The sequence below is a fragment of the Pinus tabuliformis genome, chromosome 6, assembly GCF_031772625.1.
Source record: "Pinus tabuliformis cultivar Carrire ecotype Pingquan chromosome 6, CPIR1, whole genome shotgun sequence".
Lineage (NCBI taxonomy): Eukaryota > Viridiplantae > Streptophyta > Pinopsida > Pinales > Pinaceae > Pinus > Pinus tabuliformis.
In genome coordinates this window covers 796,639,054-796,660,825 of record NC_142292.1, presented here as the reverse complement: position 1 = coordinate 796,660,825, position 21,772 = coordinate 796,639,054, and the positions used below count along the sequence as shown (strand labels likewise).

The window sequence follows — 21,772 nt, the reverse complement described above, 5'->3', positions numbered from 1 at the left end:
AAACCGTCTAACACTTGATCTATGAAAGGTAAAGGAAAATGGTCCTTTTTAGTGGCTTTGTTCAATTCTCGATAGTCGACACAGATTCTCCTCTTACCATTTTTCTTTGGCACTAGCACCAAAGGAGAGACCCATTCACTGTCAGAGATGGGATAGATGAATCCTGCATCAAGAAATTTCTACAGTTCTTCCTTAACAATATCTTTAAGTGTTGGATTCATCCTCCTTTGAGGTTGCCTAACTGGTTTGCAATCTTCCTTGGTATATATATGATGAGTACATACTGAAGGGTGCACTCCCTTCATCTCCTTATAAGTCCAGGGGAAGGCATCTAGATTTTTTCTCAATAGGCTGCATAGCTCGTACTCCTAGGAAGTAGATAGGGATGGATTGATTTTCAATGTTCTTTCTGGGCCGAACTCTATATTTTTGACAGGAAGAGAAGTAGGGTCGGCCACATAGAGATCAGTTGAGGGGTTATTTTGGGTTTCTCTTACTATGTCTTCTAATGGTTATATAATGGTAGGTGTATTCTGAATCAAATTTTCAATCATATCATCCTCATCTTGCGGTTTCCCCCCATGGCGATTTCTAATGCACAAAGTAGTGCCTAATAAACTTCATCTTCATCCTCATCCTCCAACCAGAGAGGTAGATCATGTTCTAGCAAGGGTTTGGCAAGAGGTTATAGGGTTAATTGCTTGGACATGTGCTCGTTCTTTATGGTCATTTTCCCAGCTCGACAGCTGATGTAGGCATCAGTTGTGGCCAACCAGGGTCTTCCCAGGATGAGAGGATACCTAGTGAGCTTTTCCTTTGGCTGGAGAACTAGGAAATCAGCAGGGTACTCCCAAGAATCAATGGAGACCATCACATCTTCCACAATCCCCTCAGGGGTCACTGTGGAGTGGTCTGCTAGCTGCAGCACTGTCGTGGTCTTCCTCACGGAGCCTTGGAGGTTAATTTTGAGCATTGTGTCCTTTTTCATCACATTAATGGCACCTCCCAGATAAATCAAGGTATGTGGGACCATTGTGCCATTGATGTGGACATGAACTACTGGGCTTCCAAAATCCAGATATTTTGGACAGATTATCTGCCCCAACATTAGGTCGGACAGTTGTCCTATGACATTGATGGTTGGGGCATCTCTCTTGCGCCTTCCTAGATGCCTAAAAAACTTCTCTTTGATCAACCTATTATAGATAGGCACATTTTTTATGTCTTGGAGAAGTGGTATCCTCACACATAGATGTTTCAATTCTTCGAGGAGTTCAGTCTCTTCTGAGGTAGGCTAGATTGTCATGGATAGTCTCTCAAGAAAGGGTGAATTTCCTTTAGGTTCGCTTTCCTCTTTCCTCAACCTCCCTGGGTGGAGGCTGGCTATCTGGAAGAACTTTCCTAGATCGCAAGTTAATTTCTTGAATCTCCACAGCATAAGTTGGGAATGATGGTTCCCCACTATACACTTGATGAGCCCGTCTGTTGTTCGGGTTCGGATTTGGCTAGGCAAGCATTTGGGGTTGCCTTGGTGGATCGGAAGGTAATGGTTGTGGTTGGGCAGGTGGTGGATGTAGAAGAGCGAGAAGAGATTTGTATTGGGCCTCCACCCCTGATGAGATACATTCCACTGAGGTTGCGGTTGAGCATAGGATTGAAATGAATGGGTGGCTAGTTGGGAATGATATTGAGATGTGAAGGACCAAGGAGGAGGTGTGGACCAAGAAGGATGAGTAGGGGGGCCCAAGAAGGTATGGAGGGGACTTGGTTGGGGTTGTAGTATGCCTGAGATGTCCCTGGCATCCCCTGCTGGTATGGTCTAGGTCCATGCGGCCTCCTTTGGTTTATGTAATAGATCTATTCAGTGACTCCTTCGGCCCCTTGGTATATAGACTTAACTCTGGTAAAGGAAGGGCACTTATCTGTAGAATGATTTTCTTCACAGACTGAGCAAACCTCTATAGAGTTCAATGGGAATTCATTCCTAGGATGCCTCCTTGTGCATATAGGACAAAAGATGGCCAAATCCCTCTCTGCTTCCTCTTGTTTTCTTTTGATATGTAAGGTATACATTTGCATGGCAAGAGTCTCCAGCATCTCACTCTTGAAGTCTTCCAGCATGTTTCCAATTTCACCTTTAATGGATGATTGGAGGAAGAGGTACTGGCTATGGGTTGACTCCCCCTACCTTTCTTTCTAACTGCTCTAGAATGGTTTCTAAAAACAATCTTTATGTCCTCATAGGATAATTGGTAGATGTCTCCCCCGGCCAGTAGATGCAGGGTGTCTAAAAGGTCTTCCCGAATTCCCCTGAGCAAGACGAACTTCAAAGACTCAGGGTCAAGTGTACACCCAACCCTTTTGTAATTGAGTTGGAACCTCTCTTCATAGTCTTCCAAGGACTCATCACTTCCCATGGTCATTCGGAAGATTTATTCTTTAGTATCTTTTGACCTACAATAGTCTCGATACTTGTTATTAAAGGCTTGTTGCATCTAAGCCCAAGTTGTGATGCTATTTCCAGGTAATCCCATGAACCAGCGCAGTGTTGCGTCCTTGAGAGTAGAAGGCAACAGTTTCAACTTTTGCTCGTCTTCTGCATAGTCATAAGTTGGACAGATGACAGCAAACTCAAACAAGAAGGTATCAGGATCTTCTGTAGTCAGACCATGGAAGGGAGGTAGAGCTGAAGGGCTTATATTCTTCATTTTGGTGTCCCCATTAATGTCTTGAATGGGGAAGGTACAATCTATTCTCTCTCTATTTCCCCTAACATTTCTATTTTCAGCCATTGGCTCCAAAGGAATGTTTTCTTCTTTTTCTTCCCCTATAGGTTCTTCAAATATGTCTGGTTTTTCACCTAAGGGTTCTTCTTGATTGCAACAACTGAGGAAGAGAGAAGGTTGGTTGTGTGAAGCAGTGGGGGTGTTGGACAAAAATTTTCCTAAGTTATTTATATTCCTAAGAGGCATGAAAGGAAATATTTTAGGTTGGTTTTTGTTTCTTTTTCCCCACACTGATGGTACCTGCAGAAGCTGAAATTGTGATTGAACAAAACAAATTGCAACTAGCTAAAATGAACTTGCTGAATGGAAATTTGTAGAATTGAAAAGGAAAGCAAGGAAATGCAAAACTGAAGGAAAAGAAATGACTAGTCTACTAATGCTGAAATAAACTATTAGTGGAATGTTGCAATAGGAAATAGAAGAAAGCAGTAATCACATAATACTCTGACACTTCCCCAGCAACGGCACCAAAAAGTGGTGAGCACCAGTATTGCAGCAAGAATGCTGCAACTCCTGGGCTACCAACTTTACTTTTATCAACCCGGTAGTTCGTAACAAACTTGGAAGCGTCAGTGTTGTATGCACAAGTACTAGTTCTCGCTGCAGGTTGTCACTTGGTTAGCCAGCACAAGATCACTAGGAGCTCAAGCCAACTTCTATAGATTTCATAAGAAGCTCTATGTGTGATGAAACGAAAAAAGATTACTCTAAATATGCTATTCTAACTGTGGAAAGGAGAAAGACTGGAATGTAAAGCAAAACTTAGTAAAGCCTAATTAACAAGCCAATTCTACTTCTGCCAAAAACACTATGAAAGCCATCAAAGAAATGCCATTACCTACTCAAGGAAGTAAACAACATCTAACCATGCTATTTCGAGAAGTAAATAAGAAAACAACATATTTTTGGATTTTTATGTGTTTTTATGTGAATTTAATCGTGCATCTAATTTATTGTGTGTGAGTGTGGCAACGAACAGGTGGCGTTAGAGGGCGGTTTTGGAGCTTGGGAGGATGTAAGATGGAGTATATGGGTTCTAGGAGGTCTTAGGTGGCCTTTTGGATGCTTTTCCCACACTCGGCCTTCAAAAAGAAGGCCTACAGGAAAAACTATAGGACACAGGGAAACTACCGGAGGAAAACAGGAAAACTACAGGAGGCCTACAGGAGGAGTTCAAGAGCAATTTTTTTTGTTTTGAGGGTGTGAGAGTAGGTAGAAAAGGTTGATGAAGGTTGGTATGAGGTATTAGGGCACCTAAGGTCTACCATGAACCACCAAGAGAGAGAAAGATAATTGGGTTTGCTCAAGGAGAGAGGAAGAAGTTCTATGGAAAATAAAGGAAACTAGGGCAGAATTGAGGTGAGGTTTGGGAGACCTGTAGGGCATGGGTCAGATGGAGCATATGATTGTTGGTAATCTGGCCTACTACTGGAAGAGATCCGCTGCATAGAAATTGACAGTCAACCAATAAAATCAAGCAGCAAATGAAATGAGTGCATCCTAGGAAAACAGAGTTTTGCATAAAAATGGTCTAAACTATGATGTATGAAAGGAAATGGTGAGACATGCTGAAAGAAAGGAAAGAATGAAAGAGGACTATTGCAAATCAATAAGTGAACATGATAAAGGACATCTAAATCAAAGCAAAACTAGACTATCAACCTACTAAAGAGCTACAAACGCTAGAAGTCCTAGGAATGAGGAAAATCTGTGTTTTTGGGGCAGCAAGAGAGTCTTTGCCTCAAATTATGGTCCTAGAGGGAGGAAGAGAGGCCAAGGAACTAATGCTAGCCTTTTCAATCTTTTTTTATCACTACTTAACCTGCTACGGAAATAACAAATGGAAGCAGACTACTAAATCATCAAAAGCAACCTATTCTTAACCATAAGGAAAATACATCTAACAGCAAACTATTCTACCAACTGAAGTAAAGCATACAAATACAAGTAAAGAGAAGCTTGGCTACTTGGATTGGGCCCTAACCCAAGAGCTTCAGCCCTCTGAGGTAACTCAATGCTAGCTCAAAAAGGATTCCATCTTCATTATCAAAAAATAGCAAGATTACATGAAACTGTCACAAAATAATAAGCTCGAAATTTGAGCAGAGTTTACACAAGCAAAAAAAATCTGACCCTAGTGAGGCCCTAGGCCTCTCTACTTATACATATGAAGCTACCAACAACTTCCTTAAAATTAGGGAGGCTTGGCTCCCAAAACTCGAGATAACTCTTAATCATCTTCCACTTGCTCAGCTGCCTTCTAGTGCATGATTCGGTTGCTTGTACTCCGAGATTAATGAAGGGGAATTCAAAGTGAGGAGCAATAAATGAGGGGGATTCCCTCATATAATTCCTCTCCTCTGTCTACTTCGAGTTATTGCTGCAGTTTGGCCACTAGATCCTTCACTTTGACCTTGAAATCCATCAATAATCTGCATTAAATACATGTTAGACCACATGCCATAATAACTAACTCAACTCACCCTATAAGCATAAATATAATCAGAAAATCATACAATAATCTAAGAGAATGGTTGATTTTACTAGGTTAGGAGGTAAAATGAGCCCATATAATTACCCATTTATGGGGCTCATCATCACCCCCCTACTGAAGGTGTTGCTCATCCTCTGAGCAACCTAGTCAATCTCTTCATCTTTTATGGCCTTGGTGGACTCCCTAGCATTCCAGGCTTCTGATGTGGTCTGCTCATGTTTTCCATAAAATGTTGCTATTCGTCTATGTCCTTCCACTACTCCTTCTCTTCTTCTTCTCTTCTACCTTCCAGCATGCCTAATAGGAGTGGAGGACTCATTTTGAGGCCAACCCAGTTGACCATCAGCCTTTGCATGGAGTGCTTGTACATTGGCGCTCTTTTCAATGCCTCCCTCAGCCTCATTGGGGAATGGTATTCTATGATCTACAAGCTGTGGGGTAGGGTGTTCCATCTTCTCATGCATGCATGCACACAGTCATCCCCAAGTAGCATTTTCATATCTTCAAAGTGTGAAATGGCTTATGCCTGATTGGCTAGATATTTAGGGGTAATCTAAGGGTCATTGGCAAGCAGGTTATGTGTGCTAATGAGGGCCATAGGATCTGATGGCTCAGCTCTTATCATTAATGGTTCTTCTTGCTCTTTTATCAATAATCTTTTCATTTCTGCTACCCTCAATTCTTCATGGTTCATCCATGAGGCCATGGCCATTAATTGCAGATCCCCTAGCTTAGCATTGGGGTCCAACACATTCATGTCTGTGAGGGCCATGTTGTGTAGATAAAACTCTCCCATATTTGCTTTATCCTCTGAGGTGCTTTGGTCATACAAATCCATGAACTGCCTGTAGTCTTGGGAAGGCATGGTGCCTCTTTGTGCCAAAATTTTTTTTTGGAATTGGAGCCATTGATCCTTCAGATAGAGGCCATAAGATTTGGCTAGTGTTCTACATTGTAATGATTCCATGGATAAGTTGGCCATGTATGCCAAATGATTCTCTTTCTCGTGCAGCTGCCTCCTTAGTATTTCATTCTCATTCTCAAGGTGGCTTCTTGTGATGGCTTCTCTATCTATGAGAGCACTCAATTCTCTGCCCATTTCCCTGAGTTTGTTTTCCATGTGACCAATATCCTCAAATCCTTTGGACTTGGCTATCTGCATCCACCTATGTTTTCTCACTCTCTCCTTCTCCAATTTGAAAAACAGTGGAATTGCAAATTTTTGTGGGATTATCTTTCCTCCCTCAAGTAGATTGTAATAGGAGGCAAGACTAGGTTAGGGGTTAGGTTCTTGTAGCTCTTGTGCTTCCTCTTTCATCTCTGGTTGTCCTCCTACCTTTTTCTTAAGCTTTTGGGTCTCCTGTAGTTGGGACAATGTCTCTTGTAGGATTGTTTCAACTTCCTGTAGGTCTTTTTTGGGGTCTTGTAGAACTACCTTTCCCTTCCATGTAGAAGATCTTGGAGTCCCCCTTTCATAGGTTATAGGTATCTTGGAAGGAGATTCTTTCACCTTGGCAGATGGTCAATCTTCAATGGTAATGAGAATCTTTGAGGAGGGCTGAGGTTTGCTTGTTTTAATTATGGTACTCTTCCTTGCCCTAAAATACATGGAGGTTTTTCTTTTCCTCTTCTGCTTTGGCTTGACTAGTGTATGAGGGCAGTGAGGGATGTTGTTGCTTCTCTTTCCAAAGTTTCATGGGACTCTTCTCCTTGCTCTGCCCTCTCTACCTCCTTTTCTCCCTCTTCCATCTCTTTTTTTGTTTCTTCAAATTTTCCCTCCTCTGTTTCTTTTCTTTCCTCCTTCCTTTCTTTCTCTGTTATGTCACCAATGGCTTCATCTCCTTCTCCTTGTTGTTCTTCCTTGTCACCGACAATAGGACTGACATCATAGGTTAATGCCTTTATGTCATCCTCAGTTGTCATATTTCAGGAAACTTCCCATGCTATAGGGAATGTAAAGGTATGGAGGGCTTCCTCTACAAAGATTTTGATTAGGCCGTGGTGAGCTAACTGCTATTAATTTCCTTCTTGTACCTTGGTACTGGAGTAAATGAGGGATTGAAGGAGAAAGTAAGTGATACTAAGCTTTTGAGCTGCTGGGGTATCCATGCCATATCTCAAGTCATGCAGGATTCTAAAATGATATTCATAGACAATGTTGTGCCTCCCCTCACAATAAATGTATTTGATCACCTGGTAGCTAACTTCATCCTAGGGATATGGTATACTATCCCTCCTAATTCCATTTTTGTCTTCAACAGGGGTTTCATTATCTTGGAAAAATTTCTTCTTGGCAGCATGGCCAATTGGTTTCTCATCTTTACTCCAAGGCAGCCCAAGAGGAAGGTTAGTGAAGAGGCCTCTAATGGTTACAGTAGCATGAGTTCTTATGTGAGGGACCAGAGAGAGGGCAAATTCTTGGGCAATTTCATCATCAAACCCTCTAAACTTCTCAAAGAAATTCATCCTGTTTGCCCTTGTAAATATGTCCACCACTTGAGGATGTGCATGGAGCCTAGTGAAGTTAGTGGGCTCTTTTATCATAAACCCCCTATCATACTGCCTGTACTTCTTTTGAAAAACCAAATATGGAGGTGGAGACAAAGGATTTTGAGAAAAACAGAGAAACAAAGGAGACTATGTTTTTTTTTTAAACAAAAATTCCTTTTATGTATTTTTACCCTCCTAAAGACTTATTTCATCCTCAAATTGAGACCACTTCCTTCATATATTGATATTCAACAGGGGGAATTCATGAACCCTACCTCTTCAGACTGAAATTCGTGCCAAAAATAGTGGTTTCTCCCTTCAAAATGACTCACTCCCCCTCCTGTAGAAGCCCGTTGTCCCTCTTGTAGATTTCCTGTAGGTGCTCCTGTAGAAAATGTCGAGAGTAAGAATATGGAGGAAATCAATGCAGGATGGTGGTTATGACGCTGTGGGGGCACAAGAAGACTGTTGTGTGACTGAGTTACGAGAAGAAAATGAATAAAAGGTGGTGAGAATGCGTGGGGAGGAGTGCTCATTACCTTTAATTGATATTTTCAGTTACGAGTGCTGATCTGGCAAGGTGTACGTTGCCCGAATTAGGACCGATGGTCCCCACCTTCTTGGTCATCATGGCCCCTCCTCATAATCATCCCTCATTATTGCATCGGAGTTAACTCTTCCTCCCACTACCTGTCCTTGGCATCTCTTGCTTGAGTTGATTATGCGCATGTGTTGGTGACATCTCGAAAAAGTGGAGTCAACCAAAAGAAGGTGGCCAAGTTAACTGGACACCTTTCCCTCGTTCGATATTAACCATCTCATTCCCTTCATATGACTCCTAATTACACAAATGCAAATAGAGGAGTGACTTAGTTACTTACCTGTGATCCGAGTGTATTTGTTGTGAGGTGTTGTGGCTTTCTATGTTGCATGCCTTCATTTTCCTTTATGCATGTTGTCTCTACTTGCTAATGTGTTGTTGTGTGTTTTTGCAAGTTCTTATTTTGCTAGATCTGAGCTACATGTTCCTTCTCAACCTATAGATGTGCACTCTTTTGTTGTTGGTGTTGGACTTCTATGGGATCAACTGCTATAGGAATTCCTACAAGAGCTCCTGTAGCTGCTTCTTCCCTTGAAACTTTAGTTTTTTCCTATTTTTGGAGCTCAAGAATGATGCCAGAGGTGTAGATAAAGATGGAGGGATAGTAGGTAATCTTCAGCTGAGGTTGATGGCGCCATTTCTCCTTTAATTTTTAGTTTTTTTTTTTCAAAACTGAAAAAACTATTTTTTGTGTTTTTTCTTGGACAAGGGAAAAAAATAATGATTCTTGGAGTGTGATGCAGGCTTGGAAATGATGGCAAGGAGTCTTGAAGGTGGTAAGAGGGATGATAAGTTCCTCATCAAGCTATTCTTGTCCCTCAAACTGCCTCCAATAGATACTTTTGGCTCTCTGTAATTCCTACACGAGCCTCCTGTAGAAAACACATAGCCTCCTGTAGAAAAGACAGTTTTGAAAGAAAAGGTATAGTGGGGTGAAAGATATGCCAAAAATGTGATGGAGGAAGGTCTGGAGGAGATGAGATGGATGTTGGTGTGAATGTCAGGGTCCCCTTGGCACCTTCTTCTGCTCCCTGTAGTCCTCCTGCAAACCCGCAATGCAATAAAAAATCATTTTTTTTACTTTTTTTTTATTTATTTTTTTTAAACAACTAGAGTGCCTCAGAGAGGTTTTCACCCTAATTGCCTGCCCTGGGCACCCCAAGGGAGGTTTTCACCCAAGGATATTATTCTTTCCCTTTTTTCCTCTTTTTCTCTTTTTTCTGACATCACTGGGCCGCCTCAGGAGAGGTTTTCATCACAATGATGGGACTCAAGCGCCTCATGGAGGTTTTCACTTGAGTCCTTATTTTTCTCTTTTTCTTCAGTAAGTGGGTGAAGTGGGAGCTAGGACATGCTCCACTACCATCGTTGTTTTATTCCAATCTTTAATAATCTCTCGCTTGGAGAGGGGTTTCTTGTATATTTTCAACCGTTGTCCATTAACAAGCATGGGGATGGCTTCATCATCAATGGTTCTGATCAAAACTGAACCATTGTCATTGCATTTCTCCACAGTGTAAGGTCCCAGCCATCTTGTCCTCATCTTGCCTTTGAAATCCTTGTATCTTGAATCATAGAGTAGTTATCAATCCCCCTCTTGGAATTGCTTCTCCCTGATATTTTTGTCATGCCATATCTTTATCTAAAGCTTAACTACCTCTGTATGGAGAAGGGCTTGTAATCTGTATTCATCCAATCCATTGAGTTGAAGTAATCTCTCCTTCTGTGCATGGTTGAGGTCTAGGTCTAGCTGAGCTACCATCCTTAGGGTATTGAATTCAAACTCTATTGATAGCAAAGCCTTCTTCCCATAGACCAGCTCATAGGGTGTGAACCTGGTGGTGGTCTTCCATGTTGTGTTGTAGGCCCAAGTGGCCTCAACTAATCTGTCTGCTCAATCTTTTCTGTTGCTGCTCACTACCTTAGTTAGGATCCTTTCCAATGCTATGTTAGTGATCTCCACTTGCCCATTATCTTGTGGATGGTAATGGGTGGAAGTCATGTGCTTGATCTTATTATGTGTGAGAAGGTTTTCAATCAGGCTAGAATTGAACTGACTCCCTTGGTCTGTGACCAACTCTCTCAGATACCCGAACTTGTAGAATATATTTTCCCTCAAAAACTCAACTACTTTTTCCTCTATCGTTGCTTTGATTGCTTTTGTCTCTACCCACTTTGTCAGGTATTCGGTGCACACAATGATGTACTGCTTCTACTTTGAAGGGGTATTGATAGGCCCCACAAAGTCCATGCCCCACTTCTCAAATGGCTCAAAGGTCACTTGAGGTTGCATGGGAATTTCATCCTTTGGAGTGGGTTTCCCCATCCTCTGACACCGATCACACTGGCTTGTGTATCTCCTCACATCCTAATGAAGAGTGGGCTAGTAGTAGCCTGCCTGCAATATCTTGAAGGTAGTTCTTTTTGCTATGAAATGACCTCCACAAGGCCCGTCATGATAGGTCATGAGGATGTCAAAGACTTCCTCCTCCCTAGCACATCTTCTCAAGATCTGATCTAGGCCAAGTTTGAAGAGATTGCCTCCAATCCAGGTGAAAGGGGCACTTTTCCTTACTATCTTGCTCTTCTCCTTTGAGGATAGGTGTGGTGGGAACTGTGTTGAAACTAAGTAGTTTGCTATATCAGCAAACCATGGAGAGAGTAATGATATAGAAAATAGGTGTTCATCTGGCATTTGGTCATCCACCATTCCTTCTTCACCTGCAGGCAAATTTACTCTAGACAAAAAGTCAGCAACAACATTTTCTTTATCAAGCTTATCGATAATGGTCAGATCAAACTGCTGCAGTAAAAGCAACCATCTAATAATGCGAGCATTTACATCTGGTTTATTCATTAAATATCTAATTGTAGCATGATCAGTGTGCACAAAGGTTTGATAGCCTATGATATAATGTCTGAATTTGTTTAAGGAACGCACGACAGCGAGGAGTTCCTTCGGTCACTGTATAGTTTAGCTCTGCCTTTGACAAGTTTTTGCTTATAAAGTATATGGCATAAGGTAGCTTTCCATCAATTTGTCCTAACTGCTCCTATCGCTTTGTTTGAGGCATCTGTGTGAATGTGAAAGGGTAGGGCCCAGTTTGGGCCTCTGAGAATTGGGGCAATCACTAGCTTGCTCTTCAAGGTATCTAGGGCTTCTTGATAGTTTTCTGACCATATGAACTCAACATCTTTACCTAGGAGGCCAAACAAAGGAGAGGCTATCTTGCTGAAATCTTTAATGAATCTCCTGTAATATCCAGCTATGCCTAGGAAACTTTTTACATCTCTCAGCTTTTGAGGAGGTGGGACCCTTTAGATGATGGCAATTTTGTTGGTGTCCACCTACAGTCCTTGTTGAGATATTGCATGACCTAGCACGGTCCCTTCAGTCATTAAAAATTCACATTTTTCCAAACTAAGGGATAGGTTCATCTCAATACACTTATCTAGAACTTTTCCTAGGTTAGATAAAGCTTCCTGAAAGTTAGAGCCATAAACAGTAAAATCATCCATGTATATTTCTACTACATCATGAACTAGTTCAGAAAATATACTCAATACCGCTCTCTGGAAAGTGGCTGGAGTGTTTCACAAACCAAAAGGAAGGACCCGGTATGCAAAGGTACCCCAAGGACCAGTGAAAGTTGTCTTATCTTGGTCCTCTAGGCTGATTTGGATCTGATTGTACTCGTTAAACCCATCTAGGAAAGAGAAAAACTTTTTCCCTGCCAGACCGTCTAACACTTGATCTATGAAAGCTAAAGGAAAATGGTCCTTTTTAGTGGATTTTTTCAATTCCCGATAGTCGACACAGATTCTCCTCTTACCATTTTTCTTTGGCACTAGCACCAAAGGAGAGACCCTTTCACTGTCAGAGATGGGATAGATGAATCATGCATCAAGTAATTTCTGCAATTCTTCCTTAACAATATCTTTAAGTGCTAGATTCATCCTCCTTCAAGGTTGCCTGACTAGTTTGCAATCTTCCTTTATGTATATATGATGAGTACATACTGAAGGGTGCACTCCCTTCATCTCCTTATAACTCCAGGTGAAGGCATCTAGATGTTTTCTCAGTAGGCTACATAGCTCCTTCTCCTGGGAAGTGGATACGGATGGATTGATTTTCAATGTTCTTTCTAGGCCGAACTCTATATTTTTGACACGAAGAGAAGTAGGGTTGGCCACACAGAGATCGGTTGAGGGGTTGTTTTGGGTTTCTCTTACTATGTCTTCTAATGGTGATACACTGGGAGGTGGATTCTGAATCAATTGTTCAATCATATCGTCCTCATCTTGCGCTTCCCCCCATGGCGATTTCTAATGCACAAAGTGGTGCCAAATAAAATTCATCCTCATCCTCCTCCTCCAACTAGAGAGATAGATCATGTTCTAGCAAGGGTTGGGTAGGAGGATATATGGTTAATTTCTTGGACATGTGCCCATTCTTTATGGTCATGTTCCCAACTTGACAGTTGACATAGGCATCAGTTGTAGCCACCCAGGGTCTTCCCAGGATGAGAGGATACCCAATGAGATTTTCCTTTGGCTAGAGAACTAAGAAATCAGCAGGGTACTCCCAAGAGTCAATGGAGACCATCACATCTTCCACAATCCTCTCAGGGGTCACTATGGAGTGGTCTGATAGCTGCAGCACTGTTGTGGTCTTCCTCAAGGAGCCTTGGAGGTTAAGTTTGAGCCTTGTGTCCTTTATCATCACATTAATGGTAGCTCCCAGATTAATCAAGGTATGTGAGACCATTGTGCCATTGATGTGGACATAAACTATTGGGCTTCCAGGATCCACATATTTTGGACAGATTATCTGCCCCAACATCAGGTCAGACAATTGTCCTATGACATTGATGGTTGGGGCATCTCTCTTGCACCTTCCTGGATGCCTAAAGAACTTCTCTTTGATCAACCTATTGTATATAGGAACATCTTTTATGGCTTGGAGAAGTGGTATCCTCACACATAAGTGTTTCAATTCTCCGAGGAGTTCAGTCTCTTCTGGGGTAGGCTGGATTGTCATGGATAGTCTCTCAGGAAAGGGTGGATTTGCTTTAGGTTCACTTTCCTCTTTATCTTCCTCAACCTCCCTAGGTGGAGGCTGGCTATCTGGAAGAACTTTCCTAGATCGCAAGTTAATTTCTTGAATCTCCACAGCATAAGTTGGGCATGATGGTTCCACATTATACACTTGTTGAGCCTGTCTATTGTTCGGGTTCAGATTTGGCTGGGCAGGCATTTGGGGTTGCCTTGGTGGAGCGGAAGGTAATGGTTATGGTTGGGCAGGTGGTGGATGTAGAAGAGCGGGAAGAGAGTTGTATTGGGGCCTCCACCCTTGATGAGATGCATTCCACTGAGGTTGCTGGTTGAGAATAAGATTGAAATGAATGGGTGGCTCGTTGGCAATGATATTGAGATGTGAAGGACTAAGGAGGAGACATAGACCAGGAAGGATGAGCAGGGGGGTCCCAAGAAGGTATGGAGGGGGCTTGGTTGCAGTTGTAGTATGCCTGAGATGTCCCTAGCATCCCTTGCTGGTATGGTCATGGTCCATGCGGCCTCCTTTGGTTTATGTAATAGATCTGTTCAGTGACTCCTTCGGCCCCTTGGTATACAGCTTTAAGTTCGGGCAAGGAAGGGCACTTATCTGTAGAATGCTTTCTTCATATACTAAACAAACCTCTATAGATTTCAATGGGCATTCATTCCTAGGATGCCTCCAGGTGCATCTAGGACAAAAGATGACCAAAGCCTTCTCTGCTTCCTCTTGTTTTCTTTTGATATGTAAGGTATCCATTTGAAACTTCAAGAGTCTGCAGCATCTCACTCTTGAAGTCTTCTAGCATGTTTCCAATTTCACCTTTAATGGGCGAATTGGAGGAAGAGGTACTGGCTATGGGTTGACTCCCCCTACCTTTCTTTATGGCTGCTCTAGAATGGTTTCTAAAAATAGTCTTTATGTCCTCATAGGATAGTTGGTAGATGTGTCCCCCAGCCAATAGAAGGAGGGTGTCTAAAAGGTCTTCCCGAATTCCCCTGATCAGGACCAACTTCAGAGACTCAGGGTCAAGTGTACACCCGGCCCTTTTGTAATTGAGTTGGAACCTCTCTTCATAGTCTTCTAGGGACTCATCACTTCCCATGGTCATTTGGAAGATTTATTCTTTAGTATCTTTTGACCTACAATAGTCTTGATACTTGTTGTTAAAGGCTTGTTGCATCTGAGCCCAAGTTGTGATGTTATTGCCACGTAATCCCATGAACCAGCGCAGTGCTGCCTGCTTGAGAGTCGATGGGAACAGTTTCAACTTTTTCTCGTCTTCTGCATAGTCATAAGTGTGACAGGTGACAACAAACTCAAACAAGAAGGTGTCAAGATCTTTTGTAGTCAGACCATGGAAGTGAGGTAGTGCTAAATGGCTTATATTCTTCATTTTGGTGTCCCCATTGATGTCTCGAATGGGGAAGGTACCCTCTATTCTCTCTCCATTTCCCCTAGCATTTCTATTTTTAGCCATTGGCTCCAGAGGAATGTTTTCTTCTTCTTCTTCCCCTATAGGTTCTTCAAATATGTCTGGTTTTTCACCTAAGGGTTATTCTTGACTGCAGCCCCCGAAGAAGAGAGAAGGTTGGATGTGTGAAGCAGTGGGGGTGTTGGGAAAAAATTTTCCCGAGTTATCTCTATTCCTATGAGGCATGAAAGGAAATATTTTTGGTTGGTTTTTGTTTCTTTTTCCCAACACTGATAGTAACTGCAGAAGCTAAAATTGTGATTGAAAAAAACAAATTACAACTAGATGAAATGAACTTGCTGAATGGAAATTTGTAGAATTGAAAAGGAAAGCAAGGAAATGCAGAACTGAAAGAAAAGAAATGACTAGTCTACTTTTGCTAAAGTAAACTATTAGATGAATGTTGCAATAGGAAATAGAAGAAAGTAGTAATCACATAATACTCTGATGCTTCCCCGGCAACGGCACCAAAAAGTGTTGAGCGCCAGTATTGTAGCAAGAATGTTGCAACTCCTGGGCTGCCAACTTTACTTTTATCAACCTAGTAGTTCGTAACAAACTTGGAAGCGTCGGTGATGTATGCACAAGTACCAGTTCTCACTGCAGGTTGTCACTTGGTTAGCTGATGCAAGATCACTAGGAGCTCAAGCTAACTTCTATAAATTTTAGAAGAAGCTATATGTCTGATGAAAGGAAAGAAAGATTACTCTACAGATGTTATTCTAACTGTAGAAAGGAGAAAGACTAGAATGTAAAGAAAAACCTAGTAAAGCCTAATTAACAAGCCAAATCTACGTCTGCCAAAAACACTATGAAAACCATGAAAGAAATGCCATTAGCTACCCAAAGAAGTAAAAAACATATAACCATGCTATTTCTGGAAGTAAATAAGCAAAGAACATATTTTTGGATTTTTATGTGTTTTTATGTGAATTTAATCGTGTATATAATTTATTGTGTGTGAGTGTGGCAGCAAACAGGTGGCATTAGAGGGCGATTTTGGAGCTTGGGAGGATGTAGGATGGCGTGTATGGTTCCTAGGAGGTCTTAGGTGGCCTTCTGGAGGCTCTTCCCACAATTGGCCTTCAAAAGAAGGCCTACAAGAAAAACTACAAGAGAACACAGGGAAACTATAGGAGGAAAATAAGAAAACTACAGAAGGCCTACAGGAGGAGGCCGAGAGAAATTTTTGTTGTTTTGAGGGTGTGAGAGTAGGTAGAAAAGGTGAATGAAGTTTGGGATGAGGTGTTAGGGCACCTAAGGTCTACCATGAACCACCAGGAGAGAGAAAGATAATTGGGTTTGCTCAAGGGGAGAGGAAGAAGTTCTATGGAAAATAAAGGAAACTAGGGCAGAATTGAGGTGAGGTTTGGGAGACCTGTAGGGCATGGGTCAGATGGAGGCTGTGATTTCTAGTAAGCTGACCTACTATTGGAGGAGATCTGCTACATAGAAACTAACAGTCAACCAAGAAAATCAAGTAGCAAATGAAATGAGTGCATCCTAGGAAAACAGAGTTTTGCATAAAAATGGTCTAAACTATGATGTATGAAAGGAAATGCTGAGAAATGCTGCAAGAAAGGAAAGAATAAAAGAGGACTATTTAAAATCAGGAATTGAACATGATAAAGGAGATCTAAAGCAAAGCAAAACTGGACTATCAGCCTACTAAAGTGTTGCAAATGCTAGAAGTCCTAGGAATGAGGAAAAGCTGTGTTTTTGGGGCAGCAAGAGAGTATTTGCCTCAAATCATGGTCCCAGAGGGAGGAAGAGAGGCCAAGGCACTATTTCTACCCTTTTGAATCTTTTCTGATTACTGCTTAACCTGCTACAGAAAGCACAAATGGAAGCAAACTACTAAATCATCAAAAGCAACCTATTCTTAACCATAAGGAAAATACATCTAACAACAAACTATTCTACCAACATAAGTAAAGTATACAAATACAAGTAAAGAGAAGCTTGGCTACCTGGATTGGGCCCTAACCCAAGAGCTTCAACCCTCTGAGGTAACTCAGTTCTAGCTCAAAATGGATTCCATCTTCATTATCAAAAAATAGCAAGATTACATGAAACTGTCACAAAATAATAAGCTCGAAATTTGAGCAGAGTTTACACAAGAAAAAAAAAATCTAACCCTAGTGAGACCCTAGGCTTCTCTTCTTATACATCTGAAGCTACCAATAGCTTCCTTAAAATTATGGAGGCTTCGCTCCCAAAACTCGACATAACTCTTAATCATCTTCCACTTGCTTGGCTGCCTTCTAGTGCATGATTCAGCTACTTGTACTCCGAGCTGAATGAAGGGGAATTCGAAGTGAGGAGCAATAAATGAGGGGCATTCCCTCTTATAAGTCCTCTCCTCTGTCTACTTCGAGTTATTGCTGTAGTTTGGCCACTAGATCCTTCACTTTGACCTCGAAATCCATCAATAATCTACATTAAATACATGTTAGACCACATGCCATACTAACTAACTCAACTCACCCTATAAGCATAAATATAATCAGAAAATCATACAATAAGCTAAGAGAATGGTTTATTTGACTAGGTTAGGAGGTAAAATGAGCCCATATAATTACCAATTTATGAGGCTCATCACCCACCTCCTTCTTCAACTTTGTGTGGACCACTTTTCAACAATATTTCAAACTTGATCTACATTCTCTTAAATGTAGGTCTTGAAGATTGATCATGTTGTTGTTGTCATAATCTTTTCATGAACATGTCATATCCTTTCCATAACTTATTACAACCTATTCATCAATCTAGTCACATAAAACTCTTCTCGAAACCTGTTCTATCCATATACACAACATTCACTACAACCTGCTCATAAGTGCCCAAAACACATAACACTGATTTTGAACATAAAAAATACATCATCAAGGCTCTTCATGCCTTCATAATTGTTCACAACTAAATCTTGATCATTATGCTTCTTCCAGAATCCAATTTGGCTTTGAAATGACCCCTGAAACCCCCAAAAGCCATATAAAACCAAAAATAAATTAAATTCTTATTAGAATGGCCCTTTCAGGGTGTGTTCCATAAGACAACCTTTTTCGAGTAGTCCTACAAAATAACATCGCTAGCCTCGTACTGTTCAAAAACATGTAACTAATGGGGAAAAAATAAAAAATAAATTTTTTTGACTTGATAATTGTCAAGGCTCGAACTTGTGACCTCAGCTACCGACTACCAATCAAATACCAACTGTTTTATCCTTTGATTCTTGCAATGTTATTCTCTCGAACTACTTTTGTTATGATAAAGCCGGCTCAAAGTGGGGATACTATCCAATGGACAATCATCATCAAATGTCTCTTCTTACCATGGAAAATGTGTCAACCACATTGTTGACTATATGACACCAATTCAACTTATCTAAGAGGCTCACGCTACCAAGATTTCCAACTAAGAAATAATGTGAAATAGACACTACTGGCAAAGGTCAAAATGAAGTCTACCCATCAATAAAAAACCAATGGAGCCAACCACACTGTGACAGAAGAAAACAAGTGATAGAGACTAACCAATCGACGTGTCTAAGAGGCTTTGCCTACGAATATTTCCAATCAAGAAACATTATGAAATAGAGACGAATAACAAAGGTCAAAACAAAGTATATCCATTAATAGAAAACCAATGAATCCAACCATATTGTGACAAAAGAAAATAAGTGACAAAGACTATCCAATCAATGTGTCTAAGAGGCTTGTCCTACTAAGATTGCCAAGTAAGCAACATTGTGAAAAAAAACTACTAAAGTATATCCATAATTAGAATACCAATGAATCCAACCACGCCATGAAAAAATAAAATTAGTGACAAAGACTATCCAATGGACGTGTGTAAGAGGCTCGACTTGCCGAGATTTCCAACTAACCAACACTACGAAACAAAGACTACCAAAGTTTATTCATCAATAGAAAACCAATGAAGCACCACATGCTTGAAACCATTAACAATTAACTTGAACCTATAAGGCCAACCAACAAACTCAAAACTAGGTATGTTTCACCAATTTTCATATGTACTTTGGACCTGTTAATTTTCCAATGTTCTATGTTTAGCACAATCACTTATTCCAATTCTTCTTCAATTAGCAATCATTTTTCAAATAAATTCAATTTTCCAATGAAATAATCAATTGTAGATAGAACAGTTAATCCAATTCACAATAAAATACTTCCAAGAGTAATAACAAGAGACACAAGATTTGGTTAAAGACAAGGGAAAAACCCCACAAGGGGGCAAACCCTTTCCAAATTCATCTTCTATTTGATTGTCATCAAATGTTCAGCAAAGAGATACAATGTTCAAATTCATAAATATTTATTCAAAGGTCAACAACTTTAGAATCCAAGAGATCAACCAGCCAATATACAAAATATGAGCCTCATAGTCAAATCTAGTCAACAAGTCAAATATGTAATTTCTATCAAAGTCAACAAGTCAAATCTGCAATTTCTGTCAAAGTTAACAACAATCAATAGCATAAAATGATGCCCTAACTAGTCCACAATTCAATGGTCAAAATTCCTCCAAAATAGCTCGGTCAATAGTCAAAATATTCAGCCTTCTTTATTGGTTAAATTCAAGTCAAAATAGTCCCAAAATAGTGCCTCCAACTCTAGTCAAAGTCAAAATCAACTCTACTGAAAGCCTAGGTGCAGACCTATAGTTAACGCGGGTCAAAGCTCCTAGAACATTCCATCCTCTTTTCCATTGAATTTAGCCTCTAAAATAGATGAAAATTCCCAAGTTAAAATAATTCAAGCCAGCCCAAACTCCCAAAATCCAACGTTGATCAAAGACGTGAAACAGGAAGTGAACGTTGCCTCTCTCCCCTCTTCACACGTGTGAATTCATAAGTGCAATTTTAGAGCTATGAAAATAATCTAAGAGAATAAATGAATGTGTGATGATTTTGTCCAAATAAGGTGACCTTGAGGTGTATTTATATGTGTTGGAGGAGACCCAATTTGTCCTGAAGGTCGACCTGAACTTTTGTGCACTTACGGGTTTTTCATCAAAAATAATATTTTTCATTGACCAAATCAAATTATTCCAAAAGCTAAGAGAGGTATTTCTTGGTGAGGAATGTTTTCCAAGGAGGGAATTTGTCCCTGGACTACCAAATTAACACTCCCTCTCAGCTAGGGAGAAATTTATGACTTAATCATAAATATCATCTTGAAAATATCGTCATTCTCATCTATTGAACATTCTTGAATCTAAAGAAGAATCATCATTATAGTGGATCTCAAGCTGCCACCCTATATCCAATGACGATAGGCGAGATACAACTTACCGAGCAAAGCAACCATCATGTTGTCTAATGACAACAAGCGAGATACTACTTGCCATGAGAGATAAGGATCACATCCATCCTATTATACAATGACAATGGTAAAGATACAACTTACTGTGAGAGGTAAGGATCACCGTTGGGTCTTTGTTTTGTCTTATTTTTATTTATTTCTCTCATGCTCTCAATTGGATAAATGATTATTTTTGAAGAGTATTTGTACTTCTTTGTTTTAACAGGATTAAAATAGCATTAATAAGAGTTTAATTAAGGTTTGTATGTTGCAGGATTAAAACCGATTTGATTATACTTTGGAACGTGCCTGCACCATTGCATTTATGTGCCTACACCATTTCACTTACCTGCCTGCACCATTTACCTGCTTGCACTTCGAAGGATTCCTGGACTGCACTCACATTCTCTGTGCCTAATCGAACCCTCCAATCATGGAGATCGAATTGTATCAGTTGTTGACTTGTATAAGGATTTTGTTCCTTGGCTTGCTATGGTGCATACGGGTTACTACTTCAGTCAGACACATATGTTAATTGCTTAGATGCCAATGGTTTAAGTGCATCGTGGTCACGACTAGGGAATCCAAGCCTATTAGCTCAGTTGTTAACACCATTGTTTCATCTTTCAAGCACCTTCTCAATGATCTAGGCACCTCCACAGCTCCACGAGAAGTTGCATAAGATGAGGCAGCATATTGGGCAACAAGTGAAAGAGACTTCTGCTCGACTCAAAGAAGCCTGTGAAATAGATCAGCACCAAGAGGTTTCTGCAAGTAAAAATGTCGTTGATGCAAAACTTGTTAAAGAAATCCATGCTATACTAAAAGAGTATCAGAAGGCCCAACAACTTGCTGCTAAGCGAGAGACAGATTACACACCTTTTGTTCCTCAAGTGATTGGGTCTTCAGGTTACTCTTCAACTGTGCCTGATTCGGGTGCAAAAGTAAATCAGGAGCAGCAGCTTCTCATAGAATCAAGAAAACAAGAATTCGTCCAATTAGAAAACGAAGTGTCCTTCAATGAAGCCATCATCGAAGAAAGAGATCAAGGAATAAAGGAAAGTCAGAACCAAATTTCAGAAGTTAATGAGACTTTTTAAGGAACTTGTTATACTAGTTAATGAGCAAGGCATTGTGATTGATGACATTGGTTCTAATATTGAGAGCTCATATTCTGCCACTGTTGAAGCTAAAACCTAACTTGATAAAGCATTCAAAAGTTAGAAGTCTAGAAAATTCTTGAGTTTTTGGGTAACATTGGAAATTTTAGGTGTGGCGATAATCATTGTGGTCATAGTCCTTGTTTTATAATTGACCACGTATTGTTTAACAATGATGAATCATGCTTCACCAAAGTTTATCTATATTTCTGGAGATATGCACCGAATCTCTGATGTCAAACGATTCTTCTCCAAACTCATCAAAAAGAGGGTGATCCTGCATCTCATGATCTGATGGTTCATGACAATGGAATTACTTACATGCTCATTCAACATAACAATGTTTATTTGATGATTGCTTCAAGAAAAAATTGCAATGCGGCC

At 40.5% G+C, this 21,772-nt stretch overlaps 1 pseudogene; it reads left to right on the top strand.

The window, feature by feature from the left end:
* Positions 1 to 21,539, top strand: part of LOC149261205 (syntaxin-21 pseudogene) — a 36,102-nt pseudogene extending 14,563 nt beyond the window's left edge.
* The last annotated feature ends 233 nt before the right edge of the window (positions 21,540 to 21,772 follow it).